Here is a 22945-nt window from a genome sequence, read left to right as displayed (position 1 = left end):
TACATTCTTGTTATTTCAAGTTCATGGATTTTGGAAAGGCAGAGATAAAAAACTCTATATGATGAAAAAGGAAGTTATGATTTTTAAAAAGATCAATGTCTGTTCCTATTTTTGTAAATTATTGCTTTCTGCAGAAAGAGAAAAAATGTTAGTATTTTTGAATAAAAGTGCCTCATTAAAAATTATGTTTTCAATGAGAAATAGATTATAAGTTAATAACCATATGAAGTTAAATCTAAACAATTGTCATAAGGAGAAATTGGCTACTTACTGACAACTTCAAGAGAGAAGCTAAAAATTGTACTGTTTTATTAATTGTATTTTAAGTTTAGATTGTACTTGCTCATTATTATGTTAGAAATTGTTAAACTTAATTTAATTTTGTTCCAAATGATTAATTTTTTAAAAATATTTAATTTATTTGACACACAAACATGGTGGAGGGAGAACAAGTAAGGGGAACAGCAGGTAAAGGGAGAAGCAGACTCCCCACTGAGCAGGGAGCAGGACACAGGACACGGAGCTAGACTCCAGAACCCTGAGAATATGACCTGAGCTGAAGGCTGCTGCTTAACCAACTGAGCCACCCAGGTGCCCCCCGAAACAATTTTTTAAATTCAAATGTGGGACTTCGTATTTTCTCTATTAAATTGCACTTTATGGAAATGTCACATTATTGATGTTAACCTGATGTTATGAATGCTGAGAAATTTTTTTGCCAAGTTTACCTGATGATTCTCAGATTTTTCTTTCATCTAAAATTAGAAAGAAAAGTTAGAGGACTAATCAACTCTTCAGGATAGAATAAATTAATAGATGAAGCTTGCTAATTCTGGATGAAGAGGAATAGGTTGATTGGCAAGGGATAAATAGGGTCTACCTTGTAACTCCAAGGATTCTTTTGCATAAAATTTTTTTAGTTTGATGTACAAGGAACTCCCATTATACCTGTTGCCCAGATTCTACAATTTTTTCTGTTTTGCCCCATTTGATTTATTCTGTAGGTCTCTCTATTTGTATATGTATATATACATTTTTTTTTCTGAAACCATTTGACAATAATTTGGAGATCATGTTATTCTTTTACCCCTAACCATTTTAGGCTATGCTGCCCAAGAACATGAACATTCTCCACATAACCCCTGCATAATTCCCACAGTCCAACATTCAGGAAATTTAGCACTGATACCAGAATGTTATGGACTGAATGTTTGTGTCTCCCTGTCCCAAATTTATATGTTGAAGCCCTAACTCCCCAATATGAAGACAGTTGGAGATGGGGCCCTTGGGAGGTAATTACTGTTAGATAAGATCAGGTGAGTGGGGTCCTAATCTGATGGGATTAGTGCCTTCTAAGAGGAGATACCAGGAATACTTTTCTCTACCTTCCTCCCCTACCTTGTGCACAAGTGAGATTATGTGAGCACATAGTGAGAATGTAGCTGTCTACAACAGAAAAGGAGAGTTCTTGCCAGAAACTGACCATGATGGCACCCTAATCTTGGATTTCCAGGCTCTAGAACTGTGGAAAAATAAATTTCTGTTGTTTAAGCTACCAGTCCATGGTAGCAAACTAAGTTACCAGTCTATTGTAGCAAACTAAGATACTAATCCCTAGTCTATATTCAAAATTTGTCAATTGTTCCAATAATGTCTTACATGGCTATTTCATTTTTCTCAGTTTAGGATCCAACCTAGGATCATACATTATATTTAGTTGTCACATTGCTTTAATCTTTATCTGGAATCTTTTCTCTGACTCTCTGACTTTCATGATCTTGACATTTTTGAAGAGTATAGATCAATTACTTCATAGAATGTCTGATGTTCTCTCATGATTAAATTCAAGTTATTTGTTCTACCATGCAAATGATGGCTTGTCTTTCTCTGCACCATATCTGGAGGTATTTGATACTGGTTGTTCCAAAGTTGATGATGTTTACCTCGGTATCCACCAGCTTCCTCCAGTGAAAAGTAGCTATTTGTCTCTCTATAGTTAATATAGAATTTGTTTAGAGATACTTGTCTATGTAAATATTCGGGTTTTCAAAATTTTACTCACCAAGTTTAGCATACCTTGATGATTTTCTAGCTCTATCATTCCATCTACATTTTTTAGTTACAATTCTGCTGTAAAGAAGAGTGGCTTTCTCTTCTCTCTCCATTTGTCTTTTTTTTTTTTTTCAATTTAAGTAAGAATAGACTCATGAATTCTTACCTTTTATAATGGGTTGCAATTACTAATGTTATTAGTAACTAATTACTAATTACTAATGTTATTGTTTTTATTAGATTTTGATGCTCAAATTGATCCCAAATCTGCCCAGCAGAAGCCCATTCAGGCAGTCCCAATATCACTTTGACATGCCTTTGTCACTCTTTCGGCACCTTCTTATGTTCTGCTATGTTCTTTCCCACTCCAGTTCTAGATTCAGCCAACTCTCCAAGAAGCTCTGATCCTGGCTCCTGGTCTGCTCTTTCCTTAGATGCAGCTTTGCTTCAAGGCTTCCCAGCACACGGAGGTATGTACATGTGCACGTGTGCGCATGCACACGCGCGCGCACACACACACAAATTAGTTTCTTTCTTCAACATCATTCAAAAATTAAGCAGCAATGAATTCTTTCCTCATTTTATTTCCTATCTCTTTTCCTTTTTCCCTTTTCTCTTCTGGTTACCTTTCTCATCTTTCTCCCTTTCTTTTCCTTCTCTCTTTATACTTTTCCATGCCTTCTTGCTTATAATGAAGAGAAAAGATTCTCTGAATTTTCCAGACCCGGAAATCATGTACATCTCTCACCTATTCAAGAAAAAAATGGGTATAGATAGGAGAGGTGCTATAGTTGGGAAGTGGCCCACAAAGAGAACTGACCCACCCGCCTTCAGCAGCAGGTTGTAGCCCACCAAGCCCCTTGTTCTCTATCAAAGGAATGAGGATGTTGCTTCTGGCAATTGCTCTTTGTAGCACCTCGTGGTCTGGATACAATCACTACAGAGAAGTCAGAGAAACTGACCCTAATGTTAAAAGTATCCTGGACCTTAGACTACCAACAGTTAAACATAACCTTAAAAACAACAACTTTGCAGTTTGAAGAAATTATACCAGACACTTTAATTTGTTTTAAGATCCTTAAGCAAAAGTTTCATAAATGAACAGTACTGCCAAAGAAGCAAGAGATTCATAATTTGACACAAAGTATTTTTCTACTTTCACTTCCTAAAGATCTAATTTAACAGGGTAATTTATTTTCTTTTTCATACAATAGTAGGTCCTGACTAATGGGGTATGAATATAAAATATACATATCTGGTACAAATGTAGGACTCACAGTCAACCTTTCTGGTACAAATCCAGTGCTCACAAAACTAAACTTTCTAAGTCTGGTACACTTTTCTAGAATATTACAAAGAGTTCATCTAGGTTGATTTGTCTGCCTTATTCTTGGCCTTATGGCTTTTACCAAGTTATAGATTCACAAAATTTTAGTCTGATGGATACTTCAAAATTATGCAGTCCTACCTTATCATCCTATACTCACTTCTAAAGGAATTATTTATGACCATTTTAAAAAGAAGAGACTATTTAGAATTTTGCATCACTTTGAACTAAATCCTTTCAGCACCTATCATAACACAAGGTTATGAGCCAAGTAGCTTTAAAATATTTTAATCAAACATTCGTTTAGTTCATTTACTAAATACTGACCATGTGCCAGGAACTGTGTAGATGCTGTGGATGCAGCATGGTGCAGATGGTGCGTGGAGAACAGACAGTAGGGGATCATGTACAGAACAGAGACTAGTTAGGAGGCTACTGCAGGCATAGCCTAAGCAAAAGGTAATTGTGACATGGACTAGGACAATAGGTAAGGTGGTGAGTTAGTTGGCTTTAAATATATTTTGTTAGAACTCACAGAATATACTATTGGATAGGATATGGAATGTAAGAAAAAGAAAGAAGTCAAAGATAACTTCAGGATTGTATTTGTTTTTTAGCCTGAAAAACTGGAAGAATAAAGTTCTTTCAATTTGGGGAAAATAGATTTGGGGTGGAAAAGAAGTCAAGTGTGTATTGTGGGCATGATAATTTTGAGATGAATATTCTATTTCAAAGCAGAGAGGAATTAGTATTTCAAGTGAAAAACTTCTGTGGAGTTCAATGCAGGGATAGGGATTAGAGAAGTCATTAGCTTATAGCATCAGACTAGGACCCAGAGGTATATTTTTAGCTGGCATTTACTGAAGTCTTAATTCCAGCAATTGTTCTGAGAGCCTTACAAGCCTTGATTCATTTAGCTTCTGCAGCAATCCAGTCCAACCAGGTAAATACTATTATTATCATTATTATTTACAAATGAATAAACCAAGAGCAAATAGAGACTATATAATGTATCCCAAGTTTTATACTGAGTAAATGTCAAAGCGGAATTTGTACCACCCTGAACGCGCCCGATCTCGTCAAAGCGGAATTTGAACCTCAGCTCTCTGAATCCACAGTCTTGCTCTTAACCAACTAAAGGTTAGGTACTAATATATCTTGGCATTGACTATGAGGCAAAGGAGTTTAGAATATGTGTGAACTTCCAAGATAATAGGTCGCATCAGTAATTAGCTGCTTCATTATGATTAAATTACACACTAGAGATCTGGAAGAATTTAACAGGTTCCATAGATATCCAATTTATAGCCACAGATTAGCTTAGTCGTGGGTATTATCAAGCTCATAATAGCTAATCATTTAGATATTGTACACACCTTGCCCTACTGCCTAGCACTTTTGTAAAATCTCACTGTCATTTAAGTCCTTCATTAAATAGCAGTAGAGTGCTACTAAAAGGTTCATTTCATTAACCCCTTGTCTTCTAAACAGACAATTATAGTCTATGTTCATTACATTCTACAGAGTAAGAAAGAACTTAGGAACTTTATGTGGGGATTTCAATTAACTCAAAGGATATTTATTGAGCACCAAATTTAGAGTGATGAAGTACTTAGCCCTGTGAGACTGCCTTTGTCCCAAGATTTTGTAAGCTATATACCAAATGGTGCTAATTAATTTTCCCTTCTTTGATGAGGATGTATTTCTACTTTTCCTATGCAGAGATGACTACCTAACTTCTAGAACCCTGATGTTAGACATTGCCTTTGCTGACAGTGCTGGAAGTTTGCACTCTGAGAACAGACTCTCTAGAAATGCTTTTCCAACTAGAAGAACTATTTATATAGAGTAGATCTACAGTAGAAGTGAAATGTTTGTCCTGTGCTTTAGGTCAGCTTCCAATCAACATGGCCCATGGACCAGATCACCTGTTTTCGTGTGGCCTGCGTGCTAATAATGTTTTTTCCCATTTTTGAATGGTTGGGAAAAAATCAAAAGAATAATATTTCATAACATGAGAAAGTTATATGAAACTCATATTTCAATGTCCATAAATAAAACCTTATTGGAATGGGACGTGTTCATCTACTTAAATACTGTTGATGGCTATTTTTGTGCTCTACAACAGTAAAGTTGGGTATTTGTGACAGAAACCATATGTTCTACAAATGCTGGTCCTTTACAGAAAAAGTTTTCCAACCCCTGCACTATATACTTGAAAAAAAGAATCAGATATAACATATTCTGTAATATAAAATAGTTGTTTTTGTACTGCTGTCCTTGAAAATCATGGCTCCAAATTCAGCAATGCTTAGTCAAAAGTAAGAGGATCATCTTATGAGTGCAAGAAAATAAACAGTACAGCACTGAAGCAAATCAACAAGTTATATATATATATAATTTTTTTTAATTTGATAATTCTCCCTACACAGGGCCAAATCTGAATTACTATTTGGGTGCTTTTAAATGACTTTCCACTTTTCCTTTAAGACAGCTCATTTCTAAATGTTTTCAATGGAAAATTCCAGGGGTCTATACACATGTATCAGTGCTGGTCATTTTTTATAGAAGAATGTGGAGAAGAAGGCTTTATGGTCTAAGGAAGAGCCCTTGGACTTAACATAAGCAAGATGATAATTTTACAACTGCATAAGGCTTTGTCTAATCACAATATTTAAAATTCAACCTCTTTTGCCCTCCGCACAACTTAACAAATGAAGTATATTTATCTTTGGTTTGAAATGAGGAAACTGAGATCCAGAGCATCCATGTAGTATAATGGAGAAAACAAACCAAAACAAAACCAAAAAACCACCGGGCTTAGGTAAAAAAAACTCTGACCTCTTTCCCATTCAACTCTCTGACTGTGTGTCCCTTACACAGAAATGAAAGAGAGAACCCTTAATCATCTAACTTCTCTGAGCTGTTGTAAGATCAAGTAAGATATATATAAACATACTCTGAAAACTCTGTAAAACACTTTATTTTAAAAAAGAGAAAAAAGGCAAGTGATTTGCTTATATTAAGTAAGTCTTGGATAACTAGTGGGGTTCACCTGCCTTCTAGCTTGTCTTCATCCCATTAGCCAAAGCAAGTGGTGGTGAAAATGAAAATAATTTGCTGTAGGAGTTTGTGCCTTCAGCCATCAAATGTTTTCGGCTTAGCTATGATGAATTTTGTACCAGAGGGCCTGTGATCCACAACTGCATTGCTCTCATCTATTTCCTCTAGCAAGCAGAAAGACAAAAGCTTTACACTGACTGTATCAAATGCCATCAATTAGAGATTTTGTTTTATAGCATGGCTGCAAAAACCCAGAGTGTCAACAGTGCTCCAGATGTCACTCAATCTATGTATTTTTTAATAAATTGCAAATTTACTCTACTGAATAATATAATTGATAAAATCACCATATCTTTGGACTTCAATGAATTGTTTGTGTGATGGTGTTGTTCTTCATTACATGCCTGAATGCACTCATTAAGCTCACAGTGAACAATAAGCATAAAAAAGCACAAAGACAATGTGCCTGAACCAGCAGGAAGCCCACATATCAACCAGCACAGGATCTGGCAGGTCTGCTCTTTGAGGAGAATATTCCAAGCACTGTATTTAAATTTCATATTCAAGAGGTGATTTAGCCTTTGGCTTTTCAGTGAGGAATGAGAACTGCATATCCCTGATTATAAACATGAACCTGAGAGGAGAAGATTGTTAAACTGAGAATTTATCTATTTTTCAAGGTATTGACACTTTTTGCCCGTATTGTTTAAAAGCCCAAGCTCATTTTCTTTTTTTTTTTTTTCCCTTTTTATTTATTTATTTTTTTTCAGCGTAACAGTATTCATTCTTTTTGCACAACACCCAGTGCTCCATGCAAAACGTGCCCTCCCCATTACCCACCACCTGTTCCCCCAACCTCCCACCCCTGACCCTTCAAAACCCTCAGGTTGTTTTTCAGAGTCCATAGTCCCTTATGGTTCGCCTCCCCTCCCCAATGTCCATAGCCCGCTCCCCCTCTCCCAATCCCACCTCCCCCCAGCAACCCCCAGTTTGTTTTGTGAGATTAAGAGTCATTTATGGTTTGTCAAGCTCATTTTCAAACTCATTTTCCCTCAGGGTGTCTATACCCTTGCCTTCAAAGAGCACTAAGTTCTAGGGAACTTCTGATGCTTTTTCATTCTTTCCTTCCTATCTAATAGCAAAGGAGATGCCCAACTAGCCTGACAAGGGCTTTGTATAAGACTATGCACATTCATTCCTATTGGAAAAATAGTGTCTGCACCAGAATTGGCTGATGTAAAGGGTTCAAACAAGGATTCCCAAGGTTAAAACAAAATACATTCATTAATTCATTTACCAAATATGCACTAAACACTGGACATTCTGGGTTTTGGGGATAAAAGTGACTAGAATAGATCAAGTTCCCGTTCCCATGATCCTCACATTGGTGGAGGTAGGAGAGGAGGGACAAATAATAAACAGAGTATTAACCATAATATCTTTATAATTTCTTATAATATCTTATGATATTAAAACATTAGAAACATTAAAAACATTAAAAAGTGCTAGAAAGATGATAAAGATGTGGTAAGAGAGCAAAGTGGTAAATAGAGTTGGAAATACTATCTTATATGAAATGCTCTGGTCATCATTAATAATGTTCCCCAGTATTCCTAATGCTTATCTTCTAGGAACACTGGAGGGTTATATTTCCTCACATTTTAAAACTTGGGTGTGACATGTGATTTACTTTGGCCAATGAAATATGAATAGAAATGACATGTCATTGTCAGCCTAGAGAATTTAGGAGCTACCATACAATTCTCTAAAGTGTTTCCTCCTGCTGTGGCAAAGCTTCAAGTTTCATGCTAAAATAGTACCAACTTCTAGCTTCTAGTCTGTCATGTAAAAATCTTGGAAGTCATCATTTCTGTGCACACAACAAGAAAAGAGCTGAACAAACTAAAAATTGACACTCTTTTTAGATTCAACTGAGCATTGAAGTCATATGGCGAAGAACTGAGAGAGACAGAGAGGTGTATATTGAGAATTGCAACTTACTGGAGCAGAAACCCACAAGTAGAAACTCTATCAGAACCAGCATCAAGGCAGGAAAACCTAAATGGTAATTGATGGACTTGCTGAAATATTAGTATGGACAAATTTGAGAGTTAAAAAAACCAAGAAGCTCAGTCTTCGGAGAATTGCACTTTAGTGAGCTTCTTATATTGAAGATCAGAGAAAAATTCCCTGGTGCTCTCCAAAGTGAGGAAGAAAAAGGAGCCATCATGAAATATGTCCAGAGTAACCTGTTTTTATTAACAAAGCATGCCTCAAAGGGAGCTATTGTACCAGAGCCTAATCAACTTAAGCTTTACCAGAATCCAACTGATCTGGAAGAAGGAAAATAACCAACTCCCATCTCCCTGTAGTTTTCCCATGTCAATTAAATAACGGGGTGAAAGACTGAGAAGCAGTTGCGAAGATCACAGCCCAAGGGCACAGCACAGGCTCATTAAATGATTGAAACCAAAGTATAGAACTATAGAATGCTTTCCTTCCTCCCACATCTTACCACAATATCAAGAGGGCTCCTGTATAATGTAAGTGGGTAACATAAAAAGAACTGCATGCCTCAGAACTCATTTAGGAAGTTTCTAGGGAAACCCAAAGATAAAAGGGGGAACAAAAACAAGGACACCAAGGAGGAAATTTTAGCCTCTGTTATCAATAGCTACAGCAAACAATAATCACCACCTAACTACTAACCAGATAAACATAAAACCTCACAATAAATAAAAGTCTATTACAGGCATACTAAAAGATAAAAACACAGTTTGAAGAGATAGAGCAAGCATCGGAACAGATACAGACATACAGAGATGTGGGAATCTTAGACTGGAATTTAAAGCAACTATGATCAATATGCTAAGAGTTATACTGGAGAAAATGTACAACATGCAAGAAAGGATGGGTTATATAAGCAGAGATTAAAAACTCTAAGAAAGAATCAAAAGCAAATGTTAGAAATCCAAACTAACAGAATAAAAAGTGCCTTTGATATGCTCATCAATAGATTGGATATAGCCAAGGAAAGAATCAGTAAACATGAGTAAATGTCAATAGAAACTTCCAAATCTAAAACATAAAGAGTAAAAAAGTTATAAAAAAGAACAGAATCTCTAAAAACTGTGGAATAATTAAAAAGTAAGACATGTTCATAATAGGAATACCAGAAGGAGAAAGAAGAAACAGAAGAAATATTTCAAGCAATAATGACCGAGAATTTTCTAAAATTAATAATAAACACCAAACCAAAGATCAAGAAATCTCAGAGAATACCAAGCAGAATGAATATATAGATAAAAAATTAGTACATAAGCATATTCTATTCAAACTGTAGAAAATCAAAGACAAAACAATCTTTAAAGAAGCCAAAGAATAATGCAGTTTACCTATAGAGGAGCAGGAATAAGAATTATGTCAGACTTGTTTAGAAACAATGCAAGAACACAGTGAAATGAAATATTTAGAATGCTCCCAAAAAAAAACCCAAAAACTAAAACAACAAGCATCAACCTAGATCCAACTTGTATCTGGCAAAATATTCCTTCATAAGTGAAGGAGAAATAAGACTTTCTTAGATAAACAAAAGTTGCGAACATTTGTTACCTGCTCTCCAACAAATGTAAAATAGAAATTCTTCAGAAAGAAGAAAAATGTTAGATCAGAAACTCAAATTTACATAAAGAAAGAAATAGATTAGAGAAGGACTAAATGAAGGTAAAATAATATCTTTTAGTTTTCTTACTTTTTTAAAAAAGCTTTTATTCATTTTGAGAGAAAGAAACAGAAAAAGCACAAGTAGGGGGAGAGGCAGAGGGAGAGGGAGAAGCAGACTCCCCCTGAACAGGGAGCCTGACATGGGGCTCGATCCCAGAACCTGGAGATCATGACCCAAGCTGAAGGCAGATGTCCAACCATCTGAAGCACCCAGGTGCCCTTATTTTTCTTATTCTTAATTTATTTTTCAAATATAATAATAGCAACAATGTATTTGGTAATATAGTTTATGGATAAGGGAAATGAATGACAGTAATTTTTCTTAAGGTTTTATTTATTTATTTGAGAGAGAGACAGACAGACAGAAAGAGTGAGAGAGAACACGAGCAAGGTGAGGAGCAGGGGGAGAAGCAGACTCCCTACTGAGCAGGGAGCCCAATGCAGGGCTCCATCCTGGGACCCTGGGATTATGGCCTGAGATAAAGGCAGATGCCTAACCAACTAAGCCACCCAGGTGCCCCAATGACAGCAGTTTCATAAGATATGGGAGGGAGAAATTAAAAATACTGTATTATAAGGTACCTGTACTTGAAGTGATATACTGTTATTTGAAGTGGATTTGTTTTAGCTGTAAATGTATACTGCAAACTCAAGCACTAAAAAAAGTTAAAAACGATCCAATTAATATGCTAAAAGAGGATCACACATTAAAACTAAGAAGGAAGAAAAAGATGGAAGATCAAAAACAACAACAAAAACAAAACCCAAAAACAAACAAGCAAAAAACAAAAAACAAAACAAAAAACAAAGAACAAGATAGTGAATGGAAAACAGTAACAAATATGGTAGATATTGATCCAACTATATCAATAATCACTTCAACCATCAATGCCCTAAATATACCAATTAAAAAAGAGACTGACATATCAGATAAAAAAAAAACCTGTAAGATCCAACTATATATTATCTACTAGAAACCCACTTTAAATACAATAATGCAAACATATTAAAAGTAAAGTGAAGGGTGGGAAGTAAAGGGATAGGGTTATAGATATACTATGCCAATACTAATCAAAAGAAAGCTGAAATAGTGGCATTATGAAATGTTGGAATTTCCATCTGCCTGGGTCCCTCATACCTACAATGAGCAGAGCTCTCTTCCTTATCCAATGTAGACATACAGGGAAATGAAAGCACACTTCTAAGTCAGTGAGATTTGGGGACTGTTTGTTGGCACAGCAAAACCTAGCCTATCCTGACTAATATAGGTAACCAGGGAGGAGTTGATAGGAACCTGAATGATGCATGATAGATGGTCTTTGGATATGCTAGGGAAAGAAGATCCAGGAAGGAGAAACAATAAGAACAGAGGCCAAACAGGCTGGAGAGTTCTGGGAACTCTAAAGAGAACAATGTGGTGGCAGTAAAGTAATGAAGGGATAGAATAGAAGATCAAAATATAGAAACTCAGGGCCAAATACCAGAATAAAATCCAAAATCCTTACTCAAGTCATTTTATATTTTCTTCAGTGAGAGATGGAAAGTTTATTAGCTTCCTACATAACACTAAAAACTTAAAACAACACAAATTCAACATCTTACAGTTTTGTGGGTCAGTAGTCTGGACATCCCATAGCTGGCTTCTCTGTTCAGTCTTCTCATGCTGAAAGTAAGGTACTGCCAGGGGCTATGAACTCATCTAAGGCTTAGGATCCTCTTCCCATCTCATTCAGGATGTTGACAAAATTCATCTCCCTGTGGTTCTAATATTGAGGTATGTAATTTCTTGCTGCATGTCAGCTAGACACTACTCACAGCAACTAGATCTTGGCCATAGATCTTGGCCAAATGCACAATCCTCCCACCATCCCTCAACTCGCAACATAGCTGCTTTCTTTAAGCACAGTAGGAAGGCATGTTGCTGACATCAAATCTGTCTGACCTCTGAGAAGAATTAGACCCCTCAAAAGGGCTCATACAATTAGGTCAAGCCTAGGTAGGGTTAATTAACTCTATTATTATTCTTTCAAATAATCACACAGAGTATGTACATGAAGGGGTGGGAATCTCAGGGGCCATGTAAGATTTCTGTCTACCACCTGGAGCTATCCCATGATTTGGAACAGCAGAGGGATACAATCTGGCCTTTGTTTTTAAATGAATCACACTGCATACTGGGTAAGGAATATTCTGTGATGGGACATGGGTAGAAGCAGGGAGACCGGCAGAAGGTAATTAAAATTGTAAAGGGAAGAGATGATGGTAGCTGGAGTCAGGAAATAGCAAATGAGATGATAACATGAGTTAAAACTAAATATTATTTGGATTATCATTTCTAGTATATACCCATCAAATAATCAGCTAGTCCAATATATATGCTCTAATTTTAGTACTGTGTTAAATAAGCAACAATATTTTCAAGTATAATTATTTTTTTTAATTTTTTTAATTTATTTATTTTTTTCAGTGTAACAGTATTCATTCAAGTATAATTATTTTAATGTTAAAATTTTATCAGCCATTCTTTGCCTATTGGGCTATGACATGTCTATCCAAGAAGTAAAAACTGAGGGGCCAAAATGTAGACATTGCTCATCTCCATGTACTTGGTTCATTTTGACAAGTAACTTAATACATATTGGCAGTTACACAAAATCAGTTCTCCTTTTTCCTTACAGCAGGAATCACAGAAACATTTTTGAACTTTTTAATAGCAGACATTGAGAGAGGATATTGTCAAGTCCTGGTTTCAAAGAAAATCAAATAAAAGTGTGATATTACTAATTATTCAAATGAAAAATCTCTCCCCCCACCCCAAGGCTTCTTCCTCCCATGAAAATACAATGGAAGTAGAAAGATTTGGAAGTGTGATGCCTATCAGTAGAGTAAATAATCTGATAATCCCTAAAGAATCTGTTCACTTAGCTCATAATTGCCCAAACATTTGACAATTCATCTTTTTAACCTTACATCTATTAAAATTCCACGTATTATGGGAAATACTTTCAAATCACTTGGTTCCATTATGTTTCTTCTGGGCATTTTTTATTATACGTATTATGTTTTAGGTACTTACTTAGGTAATGTAGACAGTTTGGCTAGAACTAAAAACAGCTAGAAGGTTTTCTGGAATTGAAGAATTTGTTTAATTCTGAAGTTCTGCAAGCAAACTCAGCTCTCCAAGAAGGAGAGAATTGAGCCCAGTAAAGCTAGAAACACACACAAATAAGTCAGCCCAGAATGAAAGAAAGATTTCCAATGGGAAAATGCTCTCATAACTGGGAATTAGCCTTCTTTTTTGACAGCTAACTACTGTACTTTAAAACATTCTCTTTAGGATAACTGGAATAATTAGGGCTATTGCATCCTTCTAATGGAGAAATGGGTCATGGAGAGATAAAGATGGAGAGTAAGCAGGCTGAATAAAACCTGTCATCCAATTAAATACTTTCCCAGCAATATATGGGTCTCAGGCTAGTTTTCTGATAGGGAAATGGTAGTCCAAAGCATTAGTCACACGATGAAATGTACTTACTATATTCAGTCGTAATTTTTTTATGGAAACAGGACCCTAATTTTTTCTATATGCAAATTAAGTAGAATACTTATTCTAATATACAGGTTACCTCTTAAAAATATGTTATTCCCATCGCTTCTTGGTCTTTTGGCTAAGATCAAGTGTAAAAATATGTTATTACTTTTTCTTGTTGAATATCTTGATGACCTTTGTAAATATAAGTACCAAATTACAAATTTAGGCATCAATTATCCATTTTTCCATGCTTTTTCCTTTCTGTTATTACAGGAATTACTTCATCCTCATTCCTCCATCCTAAGACAATACCATGCAGTTTGATTTTTTAAACTTCTAAGTCCTGAAAATAACTGTGCTTCAATTTTAGCTTGTCTCACTGTGACAGCCAAATCAAGTTAAAAATGCATGTACATATAAGTAGTTCTGACATCAAGATATAATTTGGCTATTAAACATTCATAGCACTGTGCTTTTCTAAGCATTGCCTGTTTATCCATATACAAGACACCAAGATTCAAACTGTGTTGAAAATAAACATTTTGAAATAATTAATTATCTGCTACTGGCTTCACTCCCACTATAACCTTCATTTCCCCCAAGGTTAATATGGGCTGGTCCCAAGTGCAGGGCCAGGTAATGTTCCTCACGCTCCTGTAGAACCATCCTGCCAACTTTACTTAATTATATGGTGTTCTAAGCCCAGTTTAGCTTGCCCAAGTGCTTGCTAAGTTTTCTTTGCTGCAAAGGGCACTAGCTACAAAGCTCTATCAAAATGTATGCACAGGAACTAAAGCTTTTTTTTTTTTTTTTTCCAAATTTCCAAAGCAACTACTCCTTCTTTACGGCTAAAAGAGAGGCTACGGTGTCAGTTCCACAGAATTTCCTATTTAAGAAACTAAAATTGAGGCTTTAAACCTCTACTTTCTTGAGGGACTCGCTTTGCAACCAGCCTGCTCCCATGGGTGCTGTGCTGCCTAAAGTTGAATTGGGCATATCTGTTTGTATGTGTGCAAGAGGAAGAAGGTCCTCAGTGCTGGGGAATGCTATCATTTCTGACTTTCCAGGAAAATGGACCTGTTCTCTGGCTCCATCACAATAACACTCACATAAAATTCTAAAATGTCTCCACTTAACAGAGAAAGAGCTTCTTATATGCCTCTCTGTTTTTCTCTTCTCTAGCAACTAGAAAGGTGCAGAAGAAACTTTTTGTTTATATCAAAATCCAAATTTGCCTCATTTATTTCTGTAGCTGTGACTTAAAATTTCCATTAGTACAGGTGATAAAATTCTACTAGGTATATTGCATAAGCCCACATCTTAGTATGTGTCTCCGCCTATGCTGTCTTCTATTTTTTTTATTCTACAAGTTACCATCCTTCCTTCCAAGAAAGGAAAGCCAAGCAAAATTTAGCATAACACCTTTAGTATAAGTCTACCCACACAGGGTGTTGCTTTCCAGTCTTCTCCTATGTGAACAAAGATATTTATCTGACTGTTTCAGAATCTACTTAAGATTCGTTATCTGTTATTTGGCTACATAGGCAAGGACCCTTGCTATTCATTTACCTAAATTGTCTGCTTTTTTAGATAAGAATACTGATTAGTTAAGTGATTGACCTAAAATCCCCTGACAGAGTAAGGACAAATCAAGAATGAAAAGCAATTTCCCTTCCTATAGTTTACATAATATTTGTATTGCCAACCAATCCTGCTTCCAAGAGTTATTGAAGTACCTACCTTGGAAGCCAGTAAAGAATCAAAAATGGAAAATTAGCACATTAATTTAGAAAAGTGGTCATAGGAATTTATTATTTTGGTGATGAAAAACATAAAAAGTATATGTTAAAATACATATATTATACATATAATTTATGTAATTGCTTTGCAATGTTTTATCTTTCTGGCCCTTCTGAGGCACTTAGCACAAACTCCTTCAGACCTAAGATGATGCTCCGGCAATACTGAATTGAACTTCCATGACAGACTGCATGGTGGTTTTGTAACAGTTCACTAAGCAGCACCACAGATAATAAAGATGGAACCAATGGTCAAATCACAAGTGACAAAAAGATGTTGAATCATTTTAAAACAAATCTGTGGTGTTTTTAAGATTTTTCCAGTCACAGTGCTTGGTTTAATTTCCTGAATTCAAACATATTATGCTGACAATTTCTCAAACCTTGCTCAAATAGTAAATAATCTTATTGAACAACAAATATTTTGTTTTCTGTATTTGATGTTCTTGTTTAATGAAGTGTGACATATTATCCAGGTGGTGTCAAGTCTGTGAAATACAAGGTGATATTTCTCCATTTCGTGGCAAGGGATGGGGCATTAGTGTGATTGCTTATTTGCAACTTTTATTTTTAATCTGAATAAGATTACTTGCTTGCTTACTCAGGGTGGTAATATTGTTTTAAAAAACATCCTGATTGTGATTATATACAACAAAAATTGACCTTCAATAAGGCAATTAAACTAGACTCTACTCAGAAGAGACATTAACGGGAGCCCCACTGTGGTAGCTCGGGAAAAATGCCATCAGTTCTTCCCACTTCATTCTAGCTACAGTTTAAGCAAGGTAAGTGTGCTGTACCCTCCTCCCATAAATGGGCCATTACCATGTGACTTGCTTTGGCCAATGTATTGCAAATAGAGGCTTGAAATGGACTTACATATTTGGGCTTGTCCTCTTGTCCTCTTTTCCATGATAAATTTGCATCGACTAGACTAACGGTCCCAGAACGAGCATTAAAGTTATGTGGAACAGAGCCAATTCACAGATGCATATAAGTAAGCTATTGATCGGCAGACCATAAAGCAGGAACACACAAGCACATGAGTAAGCCCAGATAAGTTCAGCAGGAAGCTTAGCCTATTCCTGCTGATTCCAGAAAGATAAACATTAAACATTCATTTTATGTCACTGAAGTTTTGTGGATACTCATTACACAGCATAATTGTGGCAATAGTTGAATGATCCATCTGTGGATCTGTTTGTCCCTCCACATCCCTTGAAAATGCATATCCTAGGTCCCACGCTCAGACATCTTGCAGTCAAACAAGAAAGAAGTGTTATTCAGCAGTGGTCATGTTTCCAGCACAAGACACACAAGAAAAACAAAGCATGGTCCATGTCCTTAAGAAATGTATAGTCTCAGGGAGCCTGGGTGGCTCAGTCAGTTACGCATCTGCCTTCAGCTCAGGTCATGATCCCAGGGTCCTGGGATTGAACCCCACATCTCTGCTGAGCAGCTGAGCAGAGAGTCTGCTTTTCCTTCTCCTTCTGCCTCTCTCTCTCTGTCAAATAAATAAAAATCTTAAAAAAAAGAAGTACAGTCTCATTGAGAAAGAAATGCACATACTCCAAGAGATCATTCACATATCAGTGTATCTTAACTAGGGGCTTATATCCGTTTTACTGGAGAGCTTTAATCAAAATGTGCCTGTTTTTGGTGCCAGCAAGGACTTACAAATCTAAAAACTCTGGGGGTTTGGCCCAGGAATATATACTTGAGAAAAGCCCTCCAGGGAATTCCAATGCTCTGTCCTGAATAAGAACCGATGGTAAGGGCTAAATAAAAACACACAGTGTATTTGTGCATGACTGCAACAGAGTATAAAAGAAAGACGAAGTCAGCAGAGGCAGCAGTTGTCACAAAAGTCCTAAGAGGCAGAACCTGAATGAGATCTCAATCACAGGATTTAGGTAAATAGAAAGAGGGGAGGAAATTCAAGCAGAGAGAACATCGTAGCTCTAGAATGAAGATGGGAATGAATACGCATGGATAGAAGAAATATTTATTTATTTATGCATATTTATTTATTCGCCAAGAACTTCTTCAGCATTTTCCATGTGGCAAGCACTAGACTGAGTTCTTCACAAATATTAACTATCATGGAGACACTATGAGGTAGGCACTGATGTCATTCTCCCTTCATCATAGTACAAACTGACCAGAGTGGAAGAATTACTATACTCTCTTGGGAGCGGGATTACTATTTGACAGAAAAATACTAAATGTCTAGAATAATTTTTCTTTGCAAGGAAGCCTATAGAAAAATAAGTCACTGTCCACTACCTTGAAACTATACATAAAAGTAAGAAAATTATATATCATTACATATCAATATAATAGTAATACTGGTGATTAAATAGAATCAATATAATATTAATAATGGTGATTAAACAAAATCACCATGATTATTATAATTCATTTTCTAGAGTATATATAGGTTGCAAAAAGGAAGATGGAAAGAAGGTAAAAAGCAAAAAAAAAAAAAGGAATCAACATTGAATTTGATGGTATTCACCCAAAGTTCAATTTTAATAATTTAAATTTTACCAAAACTCTGTATGTCACAAATACTTTGTAGGATATGTCTTTTCTTGTTAAAGTGATAAAAGGTGTTTTTTTTCTCCTTATAAATAAGCTCTGAGGATCATTCTAACCATCTGCTTTTCATCCTGGAAATCTCTAGATTTCTCTAGAAATCTCATTCTGTTACATCATATTAAGAAGGTTGCAAATCCAGGCAGCTTATATATATATTTCTCTATTTCCCAGCGTAACTTCTAAGTCCTTTAAGTCCAACTAATTGATTTCTATCTGAAAATAAATGTCTAATAATGAAATAATTATAAACTTAGCAGATATAACTCATAAATTTATAGTGCTAGAATGGTCATCTATAAAGAACTACCAGATTCTAAGCAGAATTGTATGTGTGCTAATTCAACCAGATACCTCTTTAACTTTTCCCTGAACATTTTCAGGGGAAAAAAAAAGTAAACACAAGTTCTCCAAGTAATCCAGTCTCTGAGTTTTACATTCACCTAACAAAATGCTATGGTAAAGAGTAGGTGAATAAAGCTTGCCGTTTACCTCTTGATAACTGGATACTTCAAGCTCTTTTTTTTTTTTTTTTGGATACTTAAAGATTTTTGAAAGCTAATCAAAGTGTACAAAGCTAATTTTAAAATTAACACTAATAACTTTATTCTCTCTGACAGAAAATGCAAATATAAATAAAAGACTATTGGTATCAATTGATTGACTCAAATTTCCTTTGGCTTGTTTGCTTACAAATCCCTTCTTCACCCCTTCTTCTGCGCTGTGTCACAGGGAGACTAAATCTGCAGACTGTTTCCCAGGCCTGTGTGTGCTGGCTTCTGATTGGTCAAAAGGAGATACTGGCAGCAGACTGGGGGTGAAGGCATGGTAGAAAGAAAGGAGAGGTAGGATATTTTACTCTTCCAAAGTAGTAATTCAGGTGGCATGCATTGCTGCAGCTTCTACCAGATAGGTACGCTAGATGGCCTTGGCCTGTAAGGGCTGGTAGACTACCTCCTCTCCATTCATCGAATCCGTTTAAATTTAGGTAGTAGCTGTCTCCTGCTGCTGTGAATTTTGGGGTTTTCTCCTTTCTCTGTTGGGCTTTTTAGCTCTTCTGTCACCTATGTTACTGATTATCTGTAGTAAATGCCCTCTATTTGAAACACGTCAAGTGGTATCTGTTTCCTGACTACACTCTGACTGTTACAAACAAGTAACATGTTCTAAAAAAGGATGTGAGAGAGCATACAATAAAGACACAGGATCACCAGACCCCCCAACAAAAAAAAAAAAAAAAGAAATCTATCTAAACCAAGAGGTAAATATGGTGGTTAAATAGAGAGACAGAAGGTTTGAAATGTATTAATTAAATTGCTTTCTGTTTGCCATGGGATTTTTCTCTCAGCCCTTTTCAACACCATGAACAAACAAAACCAACAAAACAAAAAGGCAATCTACTGAAAGGGAGAAAATATTTGCAAATGATGTATCTGATAAGGGGTTAATATGCAAAATACAAGAAGAACTTAATAAACACATACCAAAAAATCCAATTAAAAAATGGGCAGAGGAACTGAATAGACATTTTTCCAAAGAAGATATAAAGCTGGCCAACAGACACATGAAAAGATGTTCAATATCATTAATCATTGGGGAAATACAAATCAAAACCACAGTGAAATATCACCTTACACTTGTCAAAATGGCTAGAATCGTAAAGACAAGAAAAAACAGTGTTGGTAAGGATGTAGAGAAAAAAAGGAACCCTAGCACACTGCTGGTAGGAATATGAATTGGTCCACCACTGTGGAAAATAGTATGGAGTTTCCTCCAAAAATTAAAAATAGAATTACTATATTACCCAGTATTTACCCAAAATAAACAAAAACACTAATTTGAAAAGATATTTGCACCCCTATGTTTACTACAGCATTATTTATAATAGCCAAGGTATGGAAGAAACCCAAGTGCCTGCCCTGAATGGATAAAGATACATATAATCACATACGTAAACATAATATATGATAGAAAATTAGTCACAAAAAAAGGATGAGATCTTGTCATTTGCAACAACATGGATGGATCTAGAAAGGATAAAGCTAAGTGAAATGAGTCAGTCAAAGAAGGTTAAATACCATATGATTTCACTCATATGTGCAGTTTGAGAAACAAAATCTATGAATAAATAAAGAAAAAAGAGACAAAAAACCAGACTCTTAACTACAGAGAACAAACTGATGGTTACCAGAGGGTAGGTAGGTGGGGGATGGGGGAAACAGAAGAGGATTAAAAGTATACTTATCATGAAGAGTATCGAATAAGGTATATAATATTTGAATCATTCTATTGTACACTGGGAACTAAAATAACATTGTATGTTCCTTATACTTCAATTTAAAAAAAAAGAAAAGATGTTTTCTCTTTGCAATGGGAATTTTTCTCTCATTTTACCTGTTGAGTCTGAATAGTGAATATTTCCTGAAAACTATTCAAATAAATTTTTCAGAATAATGTGAAGTGAAATCATATTGGTGGAGGTGGGGCTAAAGCGCAGCCAGAAAAGCAGATTTTCTAGTACTAGTATTCTAGCTCTGCCTGGGCCAAAGTCTATCACACATGCTTCTACTGTAAACATAGCACAAATACCAGTCACATATTCAAACCCCTCCCATGAGCACATTCAGATTTAAAAGCAATTCCATTTCTTTCCCCTCCTTTCGAGAAAGTATATCATAATGTATAATGCATAATAATTAATGGAACTGTTATAAGGATAATCTTGAATTTTTTCTAATTTATCTTAAAAATTCAGCCATTCACAACTTTTGATATTTTATTTTTGTAATATAATTAGTTGTAACAGAGCTAACAATTAATTGATGACTCATTACCCCTTGGAGAATTTCTGGTGTGTCCTAATTGCAGAACCATATAACTGTCAGAGTTGTTACCTCACTTTGAACACACGGGCATAATCTGTATGTCTTCTAAACATTACGTATGACTAGTAAGTTCCAGGTTTATTGGTAAGATTATCCATAATTGGCGGGTTCAAAATCGCTGCTTGTATGTCCTTAAAAGGGACAAAGTAAATTTAAAAACAGCAGAATGATATACCTTTGTATAATTATGCATATCTAGTATATGCTAAATTCCACAAGGGAAAGAAAGAACTTCAATTAATACTGCAATAGATTAGCTTAGGTATTAGAACAAATAAAGTCACTGCTACAAATTAACTCTTTCATAAGTAACATTATTTCAGGACCCAACATTAAACAAAGTCTGTCACCTGTCTAAAAAAATGTTAATGTTATCATCACGAGTAAATCAGAAACACAGAATGTGCATGGATTTAAATGAGCACATGCCAACCAACAAAAAATATCCTAACTGCATGGCCTGTTGAGGGTTACCCATAAGTTTTATTTTTGCAATATAAAGTAGAGCATTAAAGTGAAAATTTCCCATTATTTGACATTACTTCATCTACGTGAAAAGTTCCATGAAAATGGGAGTATATTTATGTTGCTCATTTTGTGTCAGAAATATCTTGTGTCTGGCCCAACAAATATTTGTTCAAGGAATGAATACTATCCTCATTCTAATTTGAATGTCTCAGGTATTTGATGTTTATGATAAATTGCCGATTTCTTAATGATATAATTTTAAATTACATATATGGATTAAAATCAAGTCCAGTCTCATCAGAGACCATTAAGAAGGTTGAATACACAAAACCTCGCTCATTACTGGAATGATTTTTCCCACCATCCAGTGTATACAATAGGGATGATTAGAATTTCCAGTTGTCAAGAAGAGTATTTTCTATTTTCTGGATCTCAGGATATAGATCTTTTCAGACTCCTTCTCAAGATTTTATTCCTTGAGATAACAATGAAGAGCTTACAGCTGCCAGTATTATACAAATAAGTGTAACAATTTCCATGTGGAGGGGGGAGGACATCCCTTTTGGCAAATTATAATAGTATCTACGTGGTTTGGTTAACCAAACTTTCCTGGAAATGATCATCAGACATAACAGAAAACTTGTCCCTGCCAGCTTCATTCCTTTCCAGGAATAAACTCAAAAGTAACCCTTAACCAAAGGTTCCCCAGTGACATCTCCTCACAATTAATCTAATTCTCTTCCCATAAAAAAGTGAAGAAATATCAGTCCTATAACATTTAAGAGACTGAACACATTACCAGGATTGTTAAAATTTAACAGTTGTTGAAACATGGCCAAATCCTAAACTTTTATACTTTTTCTTTCCATCCTCATAGTCACCTGGCTCCTACTCAAATATTTGGTAGAAAACTACAACTAAACAGCTCTCTAGTTTTTCTGGGTGGCTCCTGGGTGGCTCAGTGGGTTAAAGCCTCTGCCTTCGGCTCGGGTCATGATCCCAGGGTCCTGGGATCAAGCCCCGCATTGGGCTCTCTGCTCAGTGGGGAGCCTGCTTCCCACCCCCCTCTCTCTGCCTGCTTCTCTGCCTACTTGTGATCTCTGTCTGTCAAATAAATGAATAAAATCTTTAAAAAAAAACAAATTGTTCTAAATAAGCACCAATGTAACAGCTGCAATACATGTCTACGAAAATACTGCTATGTAACAGACACCAATGGTCAGGGTTTCGAAGCATTACAGTATGTTAATAAATCCCAGCATTTGCATGCTATCCACCTTCCATCTGTGGCAAAAATGAAGCCTCTGGTTGCAAGTGAGTATACTAGAATAACTATCATTTGTGGCTCTGCCAGTAGTTCAATTGCCAATTCTATAACTGCTCTTCATCATCCTTCTTGTAGGATGAAAGAAACTAAGACAGTAAGCTGGATACATCCAGCTGGGTTCCCTCTAAGCACACTTCTCTTTCTATAGTCAAACTCAACAGAAACAGGCTC

At 35.8% G+C, this 22945-nt stretch overlaps 1 long non-coding RNA gene across 1 annotated transcript in view; it reads right to left on the bottom strand.

The window, feature by feature from the left end:
- The window catches only part of LOC123950878, a 210402-nt gene that overhangs the window by 958 nt on the left and 186499 nt on the right, over nucleotides 1-22945 (bottom strand). The gene's annotated exons all lie outside the window — the stretch shown is intronic.

Source organism: Meles meles, chromosome 9 (genome assembly GCF_922984935.1).
Source record: "Meles meles chromosome 9, mMelMel3.1 paternal haplotype, whole genome shotgun sequence".
In the NCBI taxonomy this organism is placed as follows: Eukaryota; Metazoa; Chordata; class Mammalia; order Carnivora; family Mustelidae; genus Meles; species Meles meles.
The sequence above is the reverse complement of the archived record's forward strand: the minus strand, read 5'-3'. Positions and strand labels throughout refer to the sequence as shown.